We start from the raw sequence: 20402 nt of genomic DNA, 5'->3' as shown, positions 1-20402 counted from the left end.
AAGAATTTTTTCCTTAAGTTCCTGTGGGACATTGGTGCTTCAGTTTGTGGCCATTTCCTCTTGTCCTATCTGTGGCCACCGCTAAAAAGAGGCCAGCTCCATCCTCCTCACTCCCTCTCTTAAGGTATTTATACACCGATCAGGTCCCCTTACCAGCTTTCTCTTCTTCAGGCTGAACAGCTTTCCTCATAGGGCAGATGTTCCAGGCTCCTGATCATCCTCACAGCCCTATGCTTTACTCTCTCCAGTAACTCCACATCCCTCTTGTACTGGGGAGCCCAGAACAGGACACAGTACTCCAAATGTGGCCTCACCAGGGCTGAGTAGAGGGGGAAGGACAGGGAGTGAAGGTTGCATTGCATTTCATTTCATCCATTGCATTTCATTCCTTAGTTTAACAGTGCGTAGGAAAAATATGTAAATTAAAACATCCGTGTAGAATTCTGTCTGCCAAATGCTTTCCTGCCAAAAATGTGAATAGCTTTAATACCATCATTAATCATATAATGATTATAGGTTATAATCCAGGGAGAGTGGTATGATTATTTGCTTTAGAAATCTATTTAAACTATGGGGTACTCCAAAGATTCTTTCAGTAAGCCAAAAATATACTGCATCTATAAAATGAATCTTTTCTAGCAACTACCTCACTTTTTTGTGAATCCAGGCAGAGAAGGGACCTCAGGGGCAGGGACCTCAGTGTCACTGAGAATGTGTTCTCACCCTGGTGAGGCCCTCTGATTGCTGCCTTTGCAGAATCTTTGCACTCACCATGGGAGATTTATGGTTTTGATTTAGCCAGGCAATGTTCATGTTTTCAAAGTTGCCTGTGATCCATCAACATTTATATAACAAAACAAAAAAAAGCAATCCTTTCTGTCTGTATCAAATACTGGTCCCTTCCAATCCCTGTCTTCTATCTGGTGCACTGACTAGAGTCAAAAAAGAGCACAAAAGTACAAAAGCAGCTATTTGTCCAGTGACTTTGAGTTGAAGGACTGGACCTGGCTAGGTCTACTCTTGTTTTTCTGTGGTTTCCACCTTGTGTTGTGTGCCCTCCACCCTCTGTGATGCCCATCTTGGACTTACCCCATGATTCCTGGGAATGCAGTGTGTTAGTGAAACCCTATATCAATGTGGGGCCATCAAGCATTTGCAGGTGTGTCCCCAACAGCATGAGGCTACGGCCAAAGGATGGAGATGGTTCTTGTACTGAGCAGCCATCTCTGAAGAGAAAAAAAAAAATGAGTGAATCACTTTCCTGGGTGATTCTTACTGTCCCGTTGCTTATTAGGGTAGTAGTAGATGTTTTAGCTCCACAAATGAGCAGGAGTCTGTGGGTCAGCTGCAAAGCAGAGTAGGCAAGCAGTAGGGAGTCAGGGGACAGAAACGTGGCATGCAAATTCCTCATGTAGACATAGGCCTCCTATCCTTGGGAGTAATGCCTACATTTTCATTATGCTTTGATTAAAACCCCGCTGAGAGGAGCAGGCTAACTCACTGAAAGCCTAGTTAAATGGGCAAAGATCCTGTTCCCAATTTGGCAAAGGACATTGCACTCAAGAATAAGCCATGGTTGTTTTCTTGCCAGGCTTGCAGGCAAAGCTGCTAGTGTGGGAACACTCAAACCCCCTGTATTCACCAACACAATGTACATTAAAATTTTAAGTTATTTAACTAAGTATGCCAGCTAGTATGGCTTATTTTGAAATGGTCTCATTTCAAAGATGGCATGCTTTGGCAGATGAGTGATTGCAGGTCATGGTTGGGGAACAAGAAGGTCCTACTTTGCAGAAGAACTCTACTTAAGTGCAGCCCGAGGAAATAAACTGTGAATGGAGAAGCAAAGGGTTTGAATAAAAATGGCATCTTACCTGCAGCTTCAGCTAAACCAGCAACTTGGAGCAGAGCAGCAGCCTCAGTCGCACCATGCTGACAACAGCTGGGGGTGCTGTGTCCTAAGCATGTGCACCATTCTCCTGTTACAGCTGCTGGCCGTCATCCCTTCAGGAAAAGCGGATGGGAAAGAGTTGAAAGCAACTCTTCTGTCTGCCTACATCTAAAATGGAATAACAAAACTAGAGCACTTCTTACTACAATGTTCTGTTTTTTTAAATAAAAATTTGACAGAATCACAGAAAGGATGAGGTTGGAAGGGACATTTGGAAAATATGTTGTCCAACCACTCTGCACAAGCAGGGTCACATTGCACAGGATTGGATCCAGGTGATTCTTTTAGTGTAGTAAATCTAATGGTGAACAGCCAAAAATAGTGTCAGAAATATTCGTTCCAAAATCAAGATTATTTTGAATCACTTGATGTGTTAGTATGCAAAGCCTTCATATATTTTGACATGAAATTGAACAATCTATAAGTCATGGCAGAACTGCTAAGTATATTTTTAAGTATTTTCAAGATGATGCCTATTACACTCAATCACAACAACTTCACTGAAAAGCTCTGAAGTACAAAATCTGGATGTTATTCAGAAGGAAAGAAAAATATATAAACATGCCAGAAATTGTCTCTATTTTTTTGCTGCTTGGATTTGGGGGGCTGGGTTTTTCTTATAGTCTATAAACACTCATATATTTTTGTATGCTAATTACTGTACTAATATTAGCAGTTAGTATATAAGCTATTAGTGTACTGTAAGCCTAGTAGGCATGTTAATTACCTGATCCTACTTGTAGAAGCAGAATGACCCAACTACGCTTTCTCTTATATTTTGCCTGAAAGGTGGAGCCAATGACTCCTTGTGGTCTTGGGTTGTGGTGTAATAAGCAAGTCCTCAAGTTAGCCGGGGGACAGGGGCTGACTCGCTCGGCCCCACAGCTGCCCCATAGGAGAGGCACAGCCTCATTGCCCTGACTGCTTTTCCTGGAAAGTGGTGGAAGATCTGCCTCCCATCATGTGTATGTTTACATAGCCGGGAATAAATCAGATTTGATCCTTAAAATGTATCTGTGTGCTGTACAAAACTGTGCAACTTAATACCAAGAGTCAATCTGAGCCATGTCATCTGTAGCAGAAAGTTGAGTTAGATAACTCAATGGTGGAGCTGTGTTCTGCAGTCGTCCCAGGAAAGCCACTCAGAGAATTCCCCGATTCAGTCAGAAAATCCAGTACCCTCTTGCCCTAGGGCAGAGGGGCCAGAATTAACAGTATCCAGGGACAATCAACAATGGAAACAGGCCCCTGCTCGAGGTGGCAGAAGATCCCTTCCATGGTCCACCTCACCTCCACCTGTGACCACATCCAACAGGTACGAGGCCCTGGAACTTGGGGATCAGATAGAGGAGGCCTTGAACCAAGGCCCATCTAGGGGGCTGTCTACAGAGAGGCAGTCTGGTCCATGCTGCAAGGCTGCTCCCCCTAAAGTGAAAAGGAGCACCCGGAAGAAGCGGCGGGTGATCGTCGTGGGTGACTCCATGCTACAGGGCACGGAGGCACCGATATGTAGACCGGACCCCTCATCCAGAGAGGTCTGCTGCTTGCCAGGGGCCCGAATAAAGGATGTCACAGAAAGGCTCTCAAGGCTTGTTCAGGAATCTGACTATTACCCTCTGGTACTGTTTCATGTGGGTGCTAATGATGCCATGGGGAAAATGAGGGATATCAAGCAAGACTTCAGAGCCCTAGGGATGGCCATTAAAGATACGGGAGCCCAGGTAGTGTTCTCCTCTATTCTGTCAACGAGGGGAATGGATTCAAGGAGGAGGCGGCGGATATGGCAGATTAACAACTGGCTGCGCCGCTGGGCTTGGCAACAGGGTTTTGGCTTCTATGACCATGAGACTCTTTTTTATGATCACCAGCTAGTGGGAAATGATGGGATCCATCTCAGCAAGAGGGGCACATGTCTCCTTGCCAAAAGCCTGGCCAACTTGGTTAGGAGGGCTTTAAACTAGACAAGAAGGGGGAGGGAGAGTGTCACACAGACACGGCGAACAGTACTGCGCAGCCGAGGTCAGATGGCGTCCAGCGGGAGTATGCTAGTGGGAAGGTGAGGATAGGAAATGATCACGGAGGGTCCTCTTTCATCTCTCCTGGGAAACCTGAAGGCTCAGTTACTTCTCTGAAATGCCTGTACACCAAAAGGCTACAATAAAATGGCATACAACCAAATATCTTCATGCTTATTTAAGCATAACGTATTTGTTAAGCAAAAATAAATAAATACTCAACCTAGTCTGCAGTCTTTGCTAATGTTTGTGACCATGCCTGTAGACTGAATATGTCATAGCTTCTTTCCAAGCTACTCTTTAATTTAGAAGGAGTGAAAGAAACAGCATTCTTCAAGTGCATAAAATTAATTATGGGCATATATTGGAAAATGTTTACACAAGATAGAGAAGGGGACGTAGGAAAGAAAAATCATTATTCAATATATGTTTCACAGAAGATAATCTAAAGCAGAAAGTAAATAAGAATCTTCTTTAGCAATACACAAGAAGTCTCTGAAAAAACAGGGTACAAACCCACTTTGTATTATTACCAGCACTTTTTCCACAAGGTCATTCTTCTTCTTTGAAGAATCTTTCTCCCCTCCTAGGACTTGAACTGTTCCTATTACATACCCAACAGCATCAGCTTTGTCAGACAGTTTTCTTGTGACAAGTATCTTGACCTTTTTCTGTTTTTAGAACTTTTATAAACAAATACTACATAATCATCAATATTTCTCATCTTTACTTTCAGTAAAGAAAATGTTAAAGAAGACTTGTATCTTCATTAAATTTTTACACTATGTAAAAATAAAAAATGCTATACACATGAGCATACTAAAAGAAAGAAAAAAAGCTTTTTCTCCCTCTTTTTAAATTTCTTTTTCAAACAAACAAACAAAACACTTTTAATATATTCAAGTAAGCTCTTTTAAAGAAAATCTCAATTTTCTCCATGTATTAACATGATTTTTCCATTCGTGTTAAATGAAGAAATAATCTACTTTCTTCTGCGAGCAGTTTAGTAGCATGATTCCTCCCAAAAGCAATGACCGAGTGCCTGCTCTGCATGCACTGGTCATAAAAGCTTTAGTTCCCCTCAAACGGAGTTTCGAACACAGCTCAAAATGCCTATGAGCAACTAGTCATAACCCCTCTTTCACAACTGTTTTAAAAACTGGGCTAGTGTCTACATCTAGTACTGGCTTTCTACCCTGGCTAAGTTTCACTGGTGATTTGACAGGACAAGATTCATGAGGATTAAGTCATGCCTCCACTGAAGTTGATGATAAAATCCCTGTTTGACTTGAACAGAGCCAGGATCTCATTCTTGGTAAATATTAAGATAATGGCATTCCACTATCTGATGGTATCTCATGTGAGATCTTCCATAAATTAAAGATGCCTTTGTGTTTATTCCTATATCACTGAGAGATATATTGGCCATGGTGATTTAGAGGGGTAGAACAGCATGCTATCCTCATGTGGGCTTGAACCACAAACAAAACAGCTGGCGCACTTCACGCACAGCTCCCGAACATGACTTTGGAGATGAAAGACGTACTCGAGGGTAGTGCTGCCTGCACACATGGGCTTCTACCCTCCAAAGTGAGCCCTCTCCAGGACCCAACACCAAAGGCATGCATAGGGAAGCCGAGGAACTGCTGAGTCCTTAGGAAGTCTCTCTCAAAATGAGACTGCTCACAACAGCACACAGTTCATTTACAAAATAATCATTTCACTAATGCTATGTACAGCAAAAAGCCAAGGAGAAAATCTTTCCTCATATGCATATAGAACATGCATCTCATTTCATTTCCCTTGTCTGAAACACTTCCATCAGCTTGTAATCTTGGAGACATTTATAAGCGCTTATTGTTCTGCTGTGCTTCCTACTGCAAGTTTCACAATGTGTTAGGTTCGTCATGTAGTCTGGTTAGTTAACTGATCTTTATGCAGAGGGACAAACTGAATCTTGGGACATGGCTCAAACTGTGAGTGCCATCTCAAGGGAAGCACACATCAGTTAGACCATTTTATGGCAATGGCAATAGCATCAGTGTCTCCATTTTCCTATTCATGATTTTAAGCTTAGTGAGGAAAGAAAAAGATATTATTAAAGAAAGAAAAAGTTACTTTCATGTTAAGCAATTCTATGCATAATTTGCATTGCATAGAAAATTAATTTTATTTAAAGTTAAAATAGGTCAGTAATCTGCTGCTTAGCATTCACTTCCAAAGAACTTCTTTTGAATCTCTCGTAGTCTAGTTCTACGGAGCAGGAAGCAATGTAAATAATGAGTAAAGGGTTCCTCAGAGTATTATTAAGAGAGAGATTTTCAGATTCTTGGGAGTAGCTGGTATGCCACAGGAAAAAATGCAGAGAAAGCCACAGTCTGAAAGAGTTTTTTACTCAAGCAAGTGCAGTGAAATAATATATATAGAAATATGAATTAGCATAAGCTGATGACAGTAAGTACCAGCATTTTCCTAAGATACTAAAAGAACAAGAACTCATGTGCATTCCCCAATATACCTGGACCTGTTTAATCTTCATTCAGTTTGCCTCAAATCCTGACATCCCTTATCAGTTTTGCCAAACCATGAATTCTCATCTTGCATCTTGCTGGCAAAAGGAAAAAAAAAGAAAAAAATATATTTTTGATAATGCCAATCTCTTTTTTGGTGAGGAAAAAAATAGGAAACAGATCCTGCTTGCCCTGTTCACCTGTGATCCCTAGTGAGTACTACATCGATCCTGGCTCGCAGCCTGCCCAGAAATGCAGAAGACACCTTCATGATAATCCATGTTGTGTTTCTTCAAATAATCACTCACATTATTAAGAACTGTGTCCAACAGCAGACTAGATTAAGCAGGAATGTTCTATAGAGCTTAGCATGGCCCAGTTGCATACACTAATAAAATATACAACTGTCTCACATGTGCTCCTGATCCTAAAGGTACTCAAGCTGACAACAACCAGAAAAAGAAGTTTGCTAAGGGGAAAGTAAACTTTATGATAGGAACAAATTTTATTCAAGAGGATCAAACTTCCTGAAAAAGGTATGTGAAGATGCTTAGCAGAAAAGACGTGAAGAACTTTACCAAATATAATGGTTGAAGTGTGACTGAAGAGTAAAAGCCTACAGCAAAGAAAAATCAGGATATGCAGGGAAGAGTATAGAGAAGAGATTAGGGAACAAGACAGAGGCTAAGAGGAGAAGAGTAGGGTTTTTTTAGATGAAGAATGATTTTGTGCTGCTTTAACAGGGATGCTTTATACACACACACGCACACCACAATAGCAAAGTTGAAATTTCATTATTCGCTATAGTTGTATTATTAGAAACAAGAAAGGATATAAGGGGCAACATACAATAGAAACTTTTATAAGAAAAAGGTCAATTATAGCAACAACCAACAGAAACCTGGCTCTGGGATATATGGAAATCTCAGTGCTCTCCCTGGGGCTCCACATGGTCTCCAGCGCTCAGTCCCTCTGCTTGCAAATGCAGCATTAGCTTTCTGGATCTGCTGCAGCCCAACTCAAAGTTCTACTATCCTCCTGCCTGCGAGGGTGCCCCAGCTGACACTCTTCCAGCCCCTCTACTGTTTTACTTGTTGTCTTAGTTAAGTTACAACAGTTATTCCTAGTTAAGTTGCAACTGTTATTCCTTGGTTATAGCAAGGATGACCAGAGCTTATCTGCTATCATTACAGAAACTACAAATAGAATAACTGAACTCCAGGTATTTTAGGAAAAGCAATTTTGTTTTCCTTTGGTGGAACATGATTTGATATCTGTGTTTCCTTAAACTTACTATTACTGAACAAACAGGATCTGGGAAAAAATAAAAAGAAAAAAAGGCAGTGAAAATATTTCAAAGACTTCTCTCCACAGTGAGGTGTCATTCTCACAGGAAAAACACTCCGGGACCCCATCACACAGAGCAGAAGATTGCCCCAGCTGGCCTTCTGCTGACAGACAGAGAATCCTTGCACCAATTTCCCTTAATTTCCCTCTCTTCTGAAGATCTAAAACATTTTGCCAATTAAAAATGATAAAACACTGCAGAGGATCATTTAGAGTGAGACACTGGAGCTGCTAATTATGATGGAGATTATCCTACTCTGAAAGATAAAATGGTAGTAACTAGTAAGTGGCAAGACTAATCAAAAGCACTGCAATTGGAAAGGGCAAGAATGCATAGACAGATACACATCCATTAGTAAGAAGATGATTTGAGAACAAGAAAGAGGACACTCATTCTTTGTGGTACCATCTTTCTAAATACACACACACAGGAAGTCTTTGCTGGTACTGCCAGAGAAATACATGGAAGTCTGAAGCCAAGCTGCTGCCTTATTTATCTTCCAGTACTGCAAAAGTACTGGGATCACTCATTAGCTGCACTAATCAGAATGGCTAAGATTCATGAATTCCTTGATCACCATTTTAAATTTGTACTAATTGTTTAAAGGAAACCTGATAATTTTATTTCACCCCTCATGGGAAACCTGAAAGCTCGGTTACTTCCCTGAAATGCCTGTACACCAATGCGCGAAGCATGGGGAATAAGCAGGATGAACTGGAGACCTGTGTGCGGTCCCAGCGTCATGATCTCATTGGAATCACAGAGACATGGTGAGATAGCTCACACAACTGGAGCGCTGCCATGGAAGACTATGTGCTCTTTAAGAAGGACAGGCTGGGAAGGCGAGGTGGTGGAGTTGCTCTTTATGTGAGAGAGCAACTGGAATGCATGGAGTTCAACCTGGGACTGGATGATGAGCGAGTTGAGAGCTTGTGGGTAAGGGTTAAAGGGCAGGTTAAGGTGGGAGACACTGTGGTAGGTGTCTGCTACAGGCCACCTGACCAGGACGAGGAAGTTGATGAGGCCTTCTACAATCAACTGGATATTGCCTCACGGTCACAGGCCCTGGTTCTCATGGGGGACTTCAACTACCCCGACATCAACTGGAAGGACAACATAGCCAGGCACAAACAGTCCTGGAGATTCCTGCAGAGCATTTATGATCGCTTCTTGACACAGATTGTGGAGGAGCCAACGAGGAAAGGTGGGCTACTGCGCCTCGTGCTAACAAATAGAGAGGGTCTTGCGGGAGATGTGAAGGTAGAGGGTAGCCTCAGCTGCAGTGACCATGAGTTGGTGGAGTTCAGGATCCAACGAGGAGGAGGCAGGGCTGTAAGTAGCCTTGCAAAGATAGACCTCAGGAGGGCCAACTTTAGCCTCTTCAGAGACCTCCTCGGAAGAATCCCATGGGCTAGAGCTCTAGAAGGAAGGGGGGCCCCAGAGAGCTGGTTAGTTTTCAAGCGGCACTTCCTCCACGCTCAGCAACAGTGCATCCCTGTGTGTAAGAAGTCAGGCAGAGGGGGCAGGAGACCTGCGTGGATGAGCAAGGAGCTTGCTCAAGCGGAAGAAGGCGGTGTACAAATGTGGAAAAAAGGACAGGACCCCTGGGAGAAATACAGAAACATTGTCAGGGAATGCAGAGATGCGACAAGGAAAGTGATGGTGCGTTTGGAACGCAATCTGGCAAGGGATGTTAAAAATAACAAGAAAAATTCCTTCCAATATATTAACAGCAAAAGGAAGATCAGGGAAAACGTGGGTCCGCTGGCAAACGGGATGGGCACCCTGGTTACGAATAACACAGAAAAAGCAGAGTTGTTGAATGCCGCCTTTGCTTTAGTGTTTACCAAGGACAGCCCTTTAGAGTCCCAGGCCCTAGGGACAAGAGAAGAAGCCTGGAGAGAAGAAGACTTTCCCTGGGTAGAGGAAGATTGGGTCAGAGAGCACCTAAGGAAACTCGATACTCACAAATCTATGGGCCCTGATGGGATGCACCCCAGAGTTCTGCGGGAGCTGGCAGATGTCATAGCTAAGACACTCTCCATCATTTTTGAAAGATCCTGGAGAATGGGGGAGGTGCCAAAGGACTGGAAGAAAGCTAATGTCATGCCAGTCTTCAGGAAAGGCAAGAAGGAGGACCCAGGCAACTACAGGCCAATCAGCCTCACCTCCATCCCCGGAAAAGTGATGGAATGGCTCATACTGACTGTTGTCTCCAGGCACATGGAGGACAAGAAGGTGCTCAAGAGGAGTCAGCATGAATTCACCAAGGGGAAATCTTGCTCGACTAACCTGATAGCCTTCTATGATGGAATGACCAGCTGGATAGATGAGGGGAGAGCAGTGGATGTCACCTATCGTGACTTCACCAAGGCTTTAGACACCGTCCCTCACAACATCCTCCTGGGCAAGCTCCGGAAGTATGGGATAGATGAGTGCACAGATTAGGAACTGGCTGGATGGCAGAGCTCAGAGGGTGGTGATCAGTGGTGCAGAGTCTAGTTGGAGGCCTGTAGCTAGCGGGGTCCCCCAGGGGTCAGTCTTTGGTCCAGTCCTGTTCAATTTATTCATCAATGACCTGGATGAAGGCACAGAGTGCTCCCTCAGCAAGTTTTTGGGATACCAAACTGGGAGGACTAACCGATACCCCAGAGGGCTGCGCTGCCATCCAGAGGGACCTGGACAGACTGGACAACTGGGCGGTGAAAAACCTCATGCAATTCAACAAGGCCAAGTGCAAGGTCCTGCACCTGGGGAGGAATAACCCCAGACACCAGTACAGGCTGGGAAATGATCTTCTGGAGAGCAGCTCTGCAGAGAGGGACCTGGGTGTCATGGTGGATGACAAGTTGACCATGAGGCAGCAGTGTGCCCTTGTAGCCAAGAAGGCCAATGGGATCCTCGGGTGCATTAAGAGGAGCGTCTCCAGCAGGTCGAGGGAGGTGATCCTGCCCCTCTACTCAGCCCTGGTGAGTACTCCACATCTGGAGTATTGTGTCCAGTTCTGGGCACCACAGTACAAGAGGGATGTGGAGCTGCTGGAAAGAGTCCAGCACAGGGCTACAAGGATGATCAGGAGTCTGGAACATCTGCCCTATGAGGAGAGACTGGGGGAGCTGGGCCCATTCAGCCTGGAGAAGAGAAGGCTGAGAGGGGACGCGATCAGTGTCTATAAGTACCTCAAGGAAGGGAGTGAGGAGGATGGTGCTGGCCTCTTTTCAGTGGTGGCCGCCGACAGAACTAGAGGTAATGGCCACAAACTGAAGCACCAAAAGTTCCACAGGCACTTAACGAAAAATTTCTTATCAGTGAGGGTGACAGAGCACTGGAACAGGCTGCCCAGAGAGGTTGTGGAGTCTCCTTCTCTGGAGATCTTCAAAACCCGCTTGGATGCAGTCCTGTACCACACGCTCTATGTGACCCTGCGTGTGCAGGCAAGTTGAACTAGATGACCTCTAGAGCTCCCTTCCAACCTTAACCATTCTATGATACCATGAAGTTGTCATGAATCTATCCAAAAAACAAAATCAACTATATATTTTTATTTCCTTACAGTTATATCTACAAAGTGTCTCCTCTTGAATAAAGAATCAAGACAGAATCAGATTTTGCCTTGGAGGTGGACAAGTGCAGCCAACACAAATGGCATTCAGATTATCTTGCTGAGAAATCAGGGTTTTTTTTATGTTTTCCATTCTGTAATGTATTAGGGATTTACTTTTGTTCTGTATCCTTCCTGAAGTTATATTTTTTATACAGTATTCAAATTCCAATTAAATATCCCCTCCTTCTCTCTATTCACACAGTGTCTTTAATAAGTCCACGTGTTCGTATCCCTGCCTCATATACTCAAAAGGTTAAAAAGGCTTTAAGCTAATGACGGTGTGTGTGCAAGAATTTGAAGAAAAAACTTGGTTGCATCGAAATCACCAGTTTATCAAATGCTACTTTATGTTGACAAGTCTTTACTGTAATTTTTTTTAATACATTACAGCTTGTAGGGCCTGATGTCCATAAAAGAAGACTCATGAGTAGCATGGAAATTGCTTTGCAGTGCCTCATGCCCGGGTAGCATTTCCAGAACACCAGGCTCATCCTAAAACGTGATACTTTCCAGATTGCATTAACTGGTTGATTTGTCTGAGCTCTAAATAAAGGAATTGTTGTTGAACACAGAGCTCTTGCCCCTATTCTCAGGTGTTGTACGTGCAGATCTAGGGAGGATTTTTTTTAATAAGCTTACAATTTTGCTTTTATATTTCTTTTATGTAGTGATAGCCTGATAGCAATGAAAAGACAGTCATGCCCCATGCAACGTTCAGCAATATTTTTCTAACATTCATTTCGAAGTGAGAAAAACTAGATCGGTGCTCTTCAGTGTGATGAAACCTAGACCTTCCTTTTATGTGGGTGCAGGCAGATCAAGAAAAATTGGGTTGTTCATTTAGTTTATTCTCCTATTGCAATGTAAACATTTTTTTATATTCTCCTCCATATCATTATCCACCACTAACCGCCCCTCCCCACGACCCCCCAAATTTCCTTCCTGGTAAATGAAACTGAAAGCACTTTTCCACCCTTAAAACGGAAACACTGCCTTAGCTAAACAGTTTTTTTATTAGCTACGGCTTCTAATTTATGTCTGTGGGCCATTACATTTGACCTTTGGGGAACTACAAGGCATAAACTCTTTATATTAGCAGCCAATTGAAAAGATGACATTCTCTCAAGGTCCCTGCACACATCTATTGGTCAAGTGTTGCCATACATTTAAGTGCTTCTATTCTATTGCCACCTACACTAACATTGTTTAGGGCCTGCTAGCGGGATGTGGAGCTGCTGGAGAGAGTCCAGCGCGGGGCCACAAGGATGATCAGGGGCCTGGAACATCTGCCCTATGAAGAGAGGCTGAGGGAGCTGGGCCTGTTCAGCCTGGAGAAGAGAAGGCTGAGAGGGGATCTAATCAGTGCCTATAAGTACCTCAAGGGAGGGAGCGTAGAGGATGGTGCTGGTCTCTTTTCAGTGGTGGCCACCAACAGAACTAGAGGTAATGGCCACAAACTGAAGCATCAAAAGTTCCACAGGCACTTAACGAAAAATTTCTTAACAGTGAGGGTGACAGAGCACTGGAACAGGCTGCCCAGAGAGGTTGTGGAGTCTCCTTCTCTGGAGATCTTCAAAACCCACTTGGATGCAGTCCTGTGCCACGTGCTCTAGGTGACCCTGCGTGTGCAGGGGGGTTGGACTAGATGACCTCTAGAGGTCCCTTCCAACCTTAAGCATTCTATGATTCTATGATTCTATGATAAAAAAACACAGGCTGTCCAATATGTGTGCTAGACCCATGCTGAGGCTGCAAATACCTGGCAAGGACTGGCCACCTGCATTTTGTTACGTCCAGGGAATGTAAAAACCTTTGAAAAACCAGTGACCAGGGAGGGAAGGCAGTTCCCACATGTCCCGTACTGAAAGAAAGTAAAGCAGCTGTTTTAGTTGTGGTGCATATCAGCAGAAAAACATCCAACAAAATAGGATAGAAACAAGGAGTAATTATTAACATCTAACATTATTGCATCAATACTGTCATTGTGACAAAAGGATAGTAAAGAGTGTTGTCCCCTGTAAAAAGTAGATAGTAAAGAAGGATACTTCATGAATTGCCTATTTCCTTCCCCATTCTCCAATTCGTTCCAATACACATAGGGGAGATATTTGATTTATATTTATTTGGTCATCTACACCTGTTCAGAGATCTTCATTCCTAGAAGTGCTAGAGGTGTCATCTGGAATCCCTTTGTTTCTATCCCTTCAGAAAATCTGGGAAAGCCAGATTAAGAAAGCTCCTTACCATTACAGAATTTTCCTTCTTGACAACATTGCCTGTCAGGAACCTCTCCCTTTGACAAATAAGAAACCACGGTTTTGAATGTGCTGCAGGGTATTCAACCAATCTGAGTAATAATCTGAGAGGAGAGAGCCCTCAAAAATAAATAAATAAATAAATAAAAGCTTCTGGGATATAGCCAGCACACTAATTAGTGTGCTGATAGAGTCTAGCCATTGCTGAGGGGGAATCTCCCGAATAGAGAGTACCAGTCTGGACTGGTACCTTGCATTCACACTGCAAAATGTCTTGCATCCACATTATATCACTTAAATCTTGAATCCAAGAGCACTGGGCTCGTGTACACATTTGCGTCAGATGAAAAAAGGTAGGCAGGACCCCAGGCTTGAGTGGACACATGTCTAACTTGGGAGGAAAATTCTGAAGGTAAAATTACATACCTTCCTTTTCTACCTTGTCCTCTGCAACAAATGAACCAATATGCAGTTGTGCTTCTGAAGCTTTTTCCAGATATACCTTATTTTGCTCATCTTGAGTTGTACTTCTTTATGAGTCTTTCACCTTTTTTTTTTTCCTATTCATCAAAACATGAAAAAAAAAATAAAAACTGCCCAATACTGATACTAAGATTGGTTTCCCTTCCTTCTGATCACAGTAGTCTGGAAGTTTGGTGAGAGTGAGAAGGGAAGCAGGCATGTACTAGCTCTATAAATCTCTGCCAGATGTGTAAGGTAATCTAATATATGTCTTTTTAGTGATCCCCAAGAAAGAAACCTCTGAAATTACTGCATTCAGAGTAGTTAAGTACAGTAAAGGAAGCATACATTTTTATATAAAAAGCAAGCAGAGGACCTCAGAACTAATGCTTGAAACAGAAAATTGATAGTGTATGACAGCTCTAGAGATGTTTTCGTATTTTGGGGGGAGACAGTGACAGAATATAGCAGCTTGAAATAAGACTGTGCATATTAGATGTATAAACAATTGTTGCTAGAGATAGAAAATGACCTAAAAGGACAGGGAAAAGCTCTTCATTTAACTAACTCCATGTGGGAGATCTGAACTTAAAAGTCACAAAACTGAAATGAAAATTGCAGAAATAATAGGGCTGTTGCATACAGATATCTGAAACAACCTGAATTTTGGTGATAAAATTGTGGAAACTGATAAATTTGGAAGTCTGGAGTCTAAAGCAAGAATCTCAACCTGTTTCCTGGAGGTAAAGACTTTTGCCATGGGGAGCACTATAAATTCCTATAAATGCATAACTTTTTCATGTCACTACACAAAATAAGTAGTTGTCTAAAAGTCCACTTATACCAAATAGTCTCTCAAAGGACAGGGTTACATACCTAGTGCAAAAACATAATCATTAATTGATTTAATTTGATATATAAAATATAGAAAGATATTTTAATGCCAATTAAAATAGTAATTATGCAAAATAAAAGGCTCATGTGCATGTCAAAGACATATTTAGGAAATAGTATCCCATGATGGTTTGAAGAGATTTTGAGTTCAAATCTGACTGATAATTTTGGATGTGTTTCTGTGTGAATGAATAAAATTGAAGAGAAATCACAGAGCTAGATACTTTCAGCATTCTGTGCTGTAAATACTTGAATCTGAATCTGACATAAGGGGTTCCTGAGCATGCAAACTTGAATGAAGAGTTAATAAAATATTTCTGTGATTTTGAATACCTAGCAAACCAACCTCTTTCACAACATATTTCTATCCATTTTGACTTTTTTCTCTCACATTTGCTCCACCTCACTGCCTGTCTCGTGATTGCACAACTGGGTGGGAATGAATTAAGCTTGTCAATATCCTTTTTGACTTCTTCATATTCAGGAGGTTCGCCTTGCATAGCTACTTTTCCACTCCGCCTTCAGCTCCTGCTGTGGGCATCTCTTTGGAGGGCTGGAGAACGGTCCCTGTGTTTAACACCACACTGAATAGGGTGCTGCCCAAGTGCTGCTTCAGGGAGAAGGCCACAGATTTTCTTTCCCCAGACACACATATAACAGTGTTAGCTTCAAGGAGGTGCACATTTGACTAGTCTCAAGCGTACTCTCTTCTAGGGTTAGATGCCTTCACTCTCTCATTTCTTGCTGTTAGAGGTTTCTGAATTTAGTTGCTGCTTCTCCCTGGGAAACTTTTTGCATCATGCTTCTGCTAGGCAGTTCCTAACTACCTGGTTCCTTATTTTCAGAAGCCATTTCTGCAGGATACTATTAGCTATTTCTTTCAACAGTATAATGGTCGCTGAATGCTATTAGAGTGGAAAGACTTGCACTTTGGTCTGACCCAGGTTTTTCCTAATATAAATGTTACAGTATACCAAGAAGCAGGGGCTGGACCCCAGGTCTGTTCCCTCTTAGGCAGTGTGAAGCTTTTGAGAAAGAACTGCAGAGAATGTGCCCTGGTATCTAATCAGGTTTTAGCTTGATTTCAAAAAAGCCGGTCTGTAGGCTTTCAATTTCTCATCCAAAACTTGCAGCTGGATGGAGTTCAATAAAATGTAGTACACTGATGCTTAATATTTATTTACTGCCAGATTTATTGCTAATCTAACCATTGTTAATGTAAGTACTAGAGGATTCTTCCAAAAACTTTTACCACAAACCACTACATGTAACCATTGTGAGGACTTTAAGTACCATAATGAGAATGAATATGGAAGGAGAAATAAACTTTTTTGCTTTATTTATTTTGTAAGGCAGTGGAATATGTCCTGCGTATGTTTCCTTGGCAGTGTTAACAACACGAGAAAAATAGCATCCATACCAATAAAAAAGCTGATATGTTTTTAAACTAATATGGCATGGGACATTTCATCTACTGGAGAATGTAGATTAAATGCACTGTGTGTTTCATTTGAGCTGATAATTTTCCAAATTGCATTTGGGAAAGGTAGTAGATCAAAGCTTGGGGGAGAAAAAAGGCAATGAACAGCTAAACTAAAGGCTGATCTTCCTTCCTTCAATTTGATTTACCAAGGCTCACTGGAGGTCTTGGGTAGGATTTCATTTATGTGTGTTCCATTCTCTGCCACTGTACTAGGTTCATTATTGCAGTTGCGAATTACTGGCAAATTGTTTCTAGTTGCAAAGAAACTTGGTTGTTTTCATTTGCATATTTAACCTACACTGTGCATTCATCATTCAAAGTAGCATCTACTTACTTCTGTGTTCTCTTCTTTAAATATTGTTCATACAAAGAAGAAATCTTTGGGCTCTCATTTTCTCTCTAAAGCTTCTAAAAGTCTTCAGGTGTTTAGAGTTTGACGGTTTCAGATTTCTCGTAGCTTAGGAACAAAAAGAAAAGTCATCTCTTTCTAGTTTGCTATGCAGTATACATGCCTTTAAGAGCATTTGTAGCCTTGCCATGATAAACACTTTCAGGAAAAGGCCTTAAATCTTGTCCTACTGAAATAAAGTCTTGCTATTGTTCTTATTGGGGGATAGATTTCTTTCCCATACTGCTATATATTCTTCATTTTCTTTTCTTAGATGTCAAAAGGCGTGAGTTGCATAAAAGTGAGCTGAACTGTCTCTATGTTTATCCCCTCTTCAAAGAGCAAGATTCTTATCTTAATTACTCAATTTTATTTAAGAAATTTAAGTAATAAGCACTGCTATAAAAACACAAAACATGTTTTATTAGAAGGATCAGCTAAAACAGAATGAGTTTGTAAAAGCTATGTCATGCTTTTTGTTTAGCTGTATCCTTCAGTTCAATCAAAAGGAAGGGTATTTTTCCCTGGCTTTAATTTTCACTCCTTTTGCCCACTCTCCCCTTTGAAAGAAAAATGAGTCTTGTATTAAGCGGATATCTAACACTCTGAAATTAAAACTAGAGGAAGCACAAGTGCATCCAAGGGGTAATAAAAATATTTATGCCTGCTAAATGATGGCAAGCATGCTCATTTGAGGAACAACATATACGCTGTGGCAAACTAATCTTTTGCAAATGATATGGTACCTTATTCAAAGTTGCTTCAACTTGCTTCCTTGCAGGGCGACAGCTTGTTCTATGTAAGAAATCATATTTCTTTCACCGCTTACACCAGGTGGTCATATTTGTAAAGGTAGTTAGGCACCTAGTGGATTTTTAACAAGGGCCTGAATCAGCTGAGCATCAAATTCCAGTGTAATCTATGCACTGAAGTGCCTTAGGAATTCTGGCTTTGGAGTTGGACAGTCTGAAATACAGCATCTAAACAGGTTAAAATAGAGTTTTTCTAGCCTATACTGGTGGGAATGAGCTCACAGTTTAGCCTTGAGAATTTCCTTTAGGTGGATGTTTTGGAACGAATCTTTTAAAGGATATCAGTAGTCAGCTTGAGTATGTATAATGCTGATTACATGGATGCCTCTGCCTGACCCCCTCGTCTGTGAATGCACTCAATGGAGCCATCTCATGTCAGTCAGACAAACACTACCTTCAGGTTGCCTGGTGTTAATTTAGAGAATGACCTCCCCAAGTCTTGCTAATCCTTCAAATTATATGCTTAGGCACTGCAGCAGCAGAGAACAGCACCTCCCTTATCAGGCCTTATCAGGAAGACAGATTGAGTGCATATTAACTGTATTGTATGACTGTAGTGAGCAGAGCTGGGGATACACAGTTGCTCGTGGCCTCAGGGGAACCATAGTGTTCACCTGTACTCTGAAAATGGCAGTAACATTGGCACCTGGCTGGCTGCTTCACTGCAGCTGCACAGACTGAGCACAGCTCTGTGAGCACCACAAAGTTCACAGGGAGTTCAAGGGGAATGCTGCTCTGGGAAATTCTGTGGGCCAGAATGCTGCAACCAAGATTTCTCAAGGAAAATTGGAAGATAGAGAAAGATAAAGGAAAAGCAACTTTTTGCTGCTGCTGGGTGAGCCTTTTCTGAGAAGCGACCTCAGTACAGTGTTTACACTACCTGTGTCATGCTTTTAGTGTGTGTTTTTTTTTTAGTGTGGTCACGTACTCTTTTTATTTTATTTTATTTTTTTCTTTTGCTAGCAGGATTCAGAAACAACGCAGCACTTGGTGCTGTGTATCACATGTGCCATCACATGTGCCCTAAACCCAGTGTGTGCACACATTTACCCAGCAAACACCCACCACAAAAAAACACTGAGAAACCTGCAGTTGCAAAAATAACAACAACAAAGTCTTTTTTAAAAAGTTCCTGCAGACTCTCACCAAAACACACACGTGGCTTTTAAAAGCCCCTGGGCTGCAAAACAAGCATAGATACTCATTTCTTCTTTTTTTAAAAAATGTTATTATTATTATTTCCCTCCTCTTTCATAGTTTGCAGGGGGAAGGCAGGAGCTTCGCGTCCCCTCCCTAGCTCCTCAGGCGCCCTGTCGTGGCGGGCCGGGTCGGGCCTGGGGGGCGGCACTTCTCCGCCGGGGCGAGCTGGGCCGGAGCGGGGCGCTGCGCTGCGCGGAGTGGGTCATCTCGGGCGCCACGCGTAGGGGAAGATGCGCGGGAGCGGTTTCGGCTGCTGCCGGAAGAGCAGCAGTGAGTCGCCGCTGGAGCCCTCGCTGCCCCTGTTGGAGCCCGCTTCCACACAGGTACGGAGGCCCCTCTGCTCCCGGACAGGTCCCTAATGCTCGAAGGGATACTGGAAGCCAGAGGGTGGGCGGGCGGCCTTATTTTCCTCAAGTAACCTGGCAAAGGGATGGGTGGTGCTCACGGAGAGCGGGCTCCGCTCTTCTGGGAACCTTTTAGGCTTCTTTAGGCTTCTGCTCGGGAGGGCGATGCTGGAGCAGCCATTGAACCAGGTGCGGCGGTGAGGCTGCCTCTCAGTCTTCGCACGGGCACATGAGCAGGATGGCATGCACGGTCTCAGCACTGCTCACTTATCCCTAGCTGGAGTGCTGGGGTATAGCCTGGGTCCGCTTGCTTCCGTGTTTTAGGGTACTGCACTGCCCTCCCTGGAGCTCATTCCTTGCTTCAGCTCTTCCCAACAGCAAACTCATGCTGAAGTAAAAGCCTGCAGCTGCAATCACATTACCACCATACCTTCTGTATGTATAGGAGCATGTGTCCCACTCAGAGAATGTGAGTGTGTGTGGTGTGTCCCTCTCCATAGATTTTTTTTTTTACAATATGTGTGTCTGTCTCTAACAATGTTTACATGGTCACGTGCACTGTATGCTCTCTTAAACTACTGCTATGCAGTTCTTGTGGTTGCCTGATACTCCATCTGCCAGTCGCCTTCTCATGGAAAAAAATAAAACAGAAAAACAGGTGTCACATACCTGCAGGGTTTTTTTGTATGTTTCTTTGGTCTTTTCTTTTTAGGTGAAACAAAAATAGCTATTCAGTACAGTGTAGATTATTCAGGTTATTTCTCTCTCTTTTTTTTTTTTTTAAATTTTCTTGCTAAAAGCTGGTGTCATTCACACTTTTGGTTAAATTGGATGCTTAGAAGTTTTCATGGTTAAAAACATTTCAAAGCAACATTTCAAAGTTATGTGTTTTTTATTTTTATTTTTATTTTTTTTTTAGGAACACATAGTGCTGTGCATCATATATTCTGATTTGTAGTACCAAGTCTTTACTCTTGTAATGCAGCACTTCACCTGTTATCGGTGTTATCTGCCCTGCAAGCACACAAACTCCACTGGGATTATAATAGTTGTTACAAATAATTGAGCGAGTGCAGCACAGTGTAGTCATGCTTGATTCATTTGACTTTTGGGGAAATAGCTGTTGCTTAATTAGA

The sequence above is a fragment of the Tinamus guttatus genome, unplaced genomic scaffold (genome assembly GCF_059628265.1).
Source record: "Tinamus guttatus ecotype Peru unplaced genomic scaffold, ASM5962826v1 Tinamus_guttatus_pri_ptg000151l, whole genome shotgun sequence".
Lineage (NCBI taxonomy): Eukaryota > Metazoa > Chordata > Aves > Tinamiformes > Tinamidae > Tinamus > Tinamus guttatus.
This window is presented reverse-complemented; position numbering follows the sequence as displayed.